Here is a 5499-nt window from a genome sequence, read left to right as displayed (position 1 = left end):
TTTTCATAAAACACGATAAAAAATCATTAATAAAAAGAGATGCAGCCAAAAATCATCGGGGAAAAACTGAGAGGGGGGGGGGGTGGAATGATGATATATAGAAAGCAGAAACATGTAATCTCTATTGAACCTTCATCCTTTCCCTGGTGAGATATAGAAAAGGACCACCAGCAGAAGCTATAAAAACGCTTTAACCTAACAGGAATACACAGAATGGAATATTTCTGCTGAGATGAGTATTTGTCACAGTTACTTTGATACACGATCCATTTCTTCTCGCCTTTCTCTTCCCTCTTTGTGATTCCCTCCCACCACTAAGCTGGGTGATCCTTCCTTGAAATTACCTCCATGTGTCTGTTGAGATGCTTTATTCACGTAACATGGGGGGGGGGGACCCACCTGATCCTTAAGTAAGCAAATCCATGTCTATTGAAAGAGCGAAGTATACCCCCGCCCCCCTCCAAACAAAAAGAAAGATAATCACCTTATCCTACAGAAAGCAATATCCATATCTGTTGAAAGAGGGGTAAAAGTAAAGTGTACCTCCCCACCTTCCCCTCCCCTGCCCCCCCCCCCTAAAAAAAACCAGCCCGTTGTAACTGCCTGCAATGCTATCCGTCATTGTGTTTAAAATATCGTTTCAAGGTGGTCTAATGGCTTTGTATGCTGGCCTGACGAGAAAAATTAATAATTGATATACTTATAAAGACGAAATACTGCTTATCTTGTGCTATTTCTTATGCTGGCTTAGGCATGGCATGCCGAAAATAATGTAGATTTACACGTAGACTTGCACTACCAATTCCCGCACATGTGCGATTGAAGACCTTATTAACAGCACAAGTCTATGGATTTACACCTCACCCTAGAGTTCACTTGGAGACATTAAAGTTCCAATTTTCGTTTCCATTTCATGCTTCGTCGATTGCCGAGGAGGAACCACAGTGACAAATTGGGATAGGTGGTCGGGTCTGGATTCTCCACTTCTAAACAATCGCTCCTTGAGGGGTCACTCAACTAAGACTGTACTCGTGTTACGTCTACCCCCCCCCCCCCAACCCCCCCAAAAAATCATTTTTGGGCAGTTGGAAGGTTCTAAAAATGGTTGCACGATTTACAGGATTTGTTCTTCCTTACATCAATATTGTGACTTATTTATATCGATCATGTCATGTGTTTTTGTTTGTTTGTGACGTAACGGATCATTTTAAGGCAAATCTTGTTAAAGATGATATGTAGACAGTTGACGATAACTTATTATTCGGTCTATTTTTTAAGCCACTCAGAGCCCCGGTATTTCAGCTGCCATGGTGTATTGGAGATGACATAACTTCAAAGTAGGATCTAAAATACCCTTGCCACTCATTTCTGCTCCAACAAAAAGACTAATCTGTTCCTGAAGCTCTTACAAGTAAGGATTGAAGATGTTACCAGTGTATTTAAGAAAGTGCGCAGAAGAAAAAGATTAGTCGTGCATAACCTGGTGAGCATGTTCAAAGAAAGACTGCCCAATAATTGCTGAGCCGCTCTGTGGAATGGAAGTATAAGGGGACAGGCGGGCTCCATGTAAATTTGCATACGCGGGAAGATGAGACAGACTGACAGAGAGATAGCATGAAGACAGAACATAATATGTGTTTATGCACTTTTACCATTGAAGGAAAGTATTTACGATACCCGTTAGGCTCGGGTCATCTCGCTATTTGCTCTGCGTGCCCGTTTATATGAATGCCTGTCTGTCTCCGAGAGAGAGAGAGAGAGAGAGAGAGAGAGAGAGAGAGAGAGAGAGAGAGAGAGAGAGAGAGAGAGAGAGAGAAAAGAGAGGGGGGGCAGACAGAGAGAGAGATAAAGAGATCGAGAGAGAGGAGGAAAAGGGGGGAGACAGACAGACAGACAGACAGACAGACAGACAAACAGAGAGAGAGAGAGAGAGATGGGGAGAGAGAGAGAGAGAGAGAGAGAGAGAGAGAGAGATAACCCATTTAATCTGTAGGTACAAACACGTATAAACAGAAACACGCAGATTCACGTCAGAAGATAAGCTGGAGAGACAGTCTTCAGATCCGCACTGTTTTACCTCTCACCAAGTCCTCTCGGAAAGCAAGGAAAACAACCAATAGCTATCCAACCCATTATGTCGCTACTCCCAAGCTAATCATTGTACTTTTACTTTCAAACTAGAGCAGTGCTTCTTGGTTTTGTTCAGACCAAAAGAACATTAAGGAATAATAGAGGTCAAGTCTCTTCCATTGTGTAGCGGAATCTTCCATTAATGAGTTCCTAGCTTAAAGCTTTGTCTGTCACTGGGTTGTTGTTGTTTTTTTATTAACGTATTCATTCCTATAGAGCCAAGATATTCTATACTGCTCTAGATCTGCGGGCGCCATTTCGACCTACCCTTTCTTCGTTCTCACAATAAGATTATCTCCTCCCTGATGACAGTGCCGTACTTTCATTTTTTCCTCCGTTATGTAACCAATGAGAAGAACAAAACAACAACAACAACAACAACAACAACAGCAACAACAACAGCAACAACAATAACAACAACAACAACAACAACAACAACAACAACAACAATCATTTTTAATGACTCCCTCCATTACCCTATTTTCATAATTCCATGGTTGTTGGTTGGGAAAGCTTGAAATGGTTTCTTGTCTTTCGGTTTCTTTTCACGGTAGCTGCAATCCATATCTGAACTCGCCTGCTAGGATATAGTTAATTCAATCTGTACTCCCGAGTCGCCCGCGTCCATGGTTGTCTTGACAACACAGTTTACGCTAGTTTTGATTTCGCTATCGCTTGTTCAGGCCGTATTTGTTTCTGTTTTCATCATTTTGTTTTGCTGTCACTAATGCTGTTATTGTAGTTGCTATTGTAGTTGCTGTTGCTGTTGTTGCTGTTGATGTTTTTGCTGTTGTTTCTTATGGTCTACGTCTCTATTGCCGTTTTTGTCGTTGAAATAGCATTTATTGTGGTTGATGAAAAGGTTCTTTGTGTTGCTATTTTTGTTATTCTTTGTCTTTTTTTTTCTCCTCCTCCTCCTCCTCCAGACCTTCCTCTGGCTCCTCCTCTACCTTTTTTCTCTTAATGTTTTTATTATGTTTTTACTCGAATTATCGTGATTATCATTATTATTATCAACACATGTTGTTGTTAACTTTATTATTATTACTATTATTATTGTTATTTTCATTTTCCCTGTTATTGTTGCGATTGCCATTGTTATTGTCATTATTATAATAATTGTGCCGTCTCACCATTGTTTTTGTCTTCGTCTTTGCTGTCCCCTCGCTGATCTGGCTGTTGTCGCTGTTTTCCTAGCATCTGTATTCGTCTCTTGCACGTTAAGAACGTTTTAGGCGTCATCACATTGACAAACAATAAGGATCCCCCCCCCAACGCCACACTCCACACTCAACACCCCACACTGCACGCCACAAAGCGGGAAAAAAGGGAGCTATAGTCTTACGAAATATATGGTATGTCAAAAAGCAGAGAGTCAATAAGGTAACAACAATATCGACGCTTAAACAAGGGACAAGATGGGTATAGTACATCCAAGGGAATAGGCCTATACTATCATACAGCTCAACTCCTTTGTTCCAGTGAAGTCTAAACCAACGCATGAAGGAAAAATAATGAATTATCGACGAGTAAATATAAAAGCGAGGCTGAGTCAGAAGGACGGGTTGGTTGGAGACTAATTACGGGAGGAAACAATCAATGAAGCCTGATTGTGCACCTGGGTAAAACCCTTATATTTATTCCCCAGCACAAAGTAACCGAAGACTGGAGAACTGTCAAACAGAATCAATAAAAGCCGTTGTCTCAGATTTCACGAAAGAGCTCAGTGTCCTAGATTACTTTTACCCGGCTTTTCTTGCTTTAGCCGATAGCGCACAGGTCACAAATGTCCTATTAAATGTGAGCATAGGTTAGAAACTTAGAGCAGTTTTGTTTTCGTAAATGTGATCAGTTTAATTAAAGAAATTATGATAGAACCTACGAAAATTGGGATGGTTGGTTGGTTGGTTGGTTGGTTGGTGCTCTCGTGTGGTCTGTTCCTTTTGCTTCTTTTCAGTATTTTCATCGTGGCCCTTCTCAGTTCGTGGCGAAATATGGTATTTGTCATGATGATTCGCCATAATGTGTACCATAACGGCAATAGCCTATGAATGCTAATTTAAATGCAAAAATACATTGCGTAGAGTGTGTTATCTTGATGTTCTAACACTTTTTTAAAATTCTCAATTCCTCGCTATTATAAATTATATAAAAAGACATAAACAGTAGATTTCAATGTCTGAAGCTGAATTCTGGGCCAATTCCTTGCGGATACCGACAGCTGACTGTCTGCCATGAATGTTATATGAGACGATAACATGTGCTGTCAACAGCAATTTATCCTATTATTCTGTTGGTGTACATGTACTACTTTTCTTCTTTCTTCACCTGTTCGGCTGTCGCTTGAGAGTCCGCCAAGCATTGTCTGATGCACAGTTGTGGTTCTAAGCGCAATGTTTTTTCTTAACTTTTTTTCTGGACACTTTCGGAGACAAATAAAAACAAAGTTATAATATGTCATAATATTATGTCCATCTCGTCTTTACAGTATGCTTCTTTCATGACGTTATAGATTGGACTCACTGATCACATTGTGTATCTAACATTTTAATGTTTTTTACGACACTGCATCATAACTTCACTTCTCTATGCATTCGTTATAATATGAAAATTGAAATTCTCTAATCACCAACATTTGTACTGTAAATGTTTTCCTTGACAATGGCTGTTTTTCTGAGTTTTTTAATGTATTAATGATGTGTGTATAAAAGTTGTTTTTAAAAAGGATGAATGAGAAGAACTGTGTAAGAAAAAATGTTCAATGAAAGGAAGGAAGATGTTGTGCCTGAGATGAAAAGGAAGGAAGTAAAGAAACGAACTAATACATAAAGGAACGAAAACATGGATTACTGAACATAAGTATGAACGTCGTTTAAATGAGAGTATTATGTCTTATCTTTTGCAAAGTGATGCAAATTTCAATCTCCTCTATGTGTACAAAGGTTATTTAGATTTTTACCCTTCTATGTTTGCTCTGTGGAATCGTGATACTGACTAAAAAACGGTATGAAACAATACTGATTGGAGCTCTGCTACTTTTTTAAAACAACACACTCATACACATACGCGCCCACACACACACACACATACACACACACACACACACACACACACACACACACACACACACACACACACACACACACACACACACACACACACCTCCAGCCTAGACATGAGCCGTCTCTTGAGAGCGTTACTGGCTGCGCTGTTGGTTGCACTGCGCAGCTCCTCAGCGGCTGTCCGCAGCATCTGCTGCTGTTGGCTGTCGTTGGGGCTTGACGCGCAGCCCTTGGCGGCCTCCACCAGCTTGGCAGTGGCGTCAGCGAGCTGCTTGGCGGCTGCCAGAAGTCTCTTCTGTGTGTCTGA

The sequence above is a fragment of the Aplysia californica genome, unplaced genomic scaffold (assembly GCF_000002075.1).
Source record: "Aplysia californica isolate F4 #8 unplaced genomic scaffold, AplCal3.0 scaffold00363, whole genome shotgun sequence".
NCBI classification, from domain to species: domain Eukaryota; kingdom Metazoa; phylum Mollusca; class Gastropoda; order Aplysiida; family Aplysiidae; genus Aplysia; species Aplysia californica.
Note: the sequence above shows the minus strand (reverse complement) of the source record.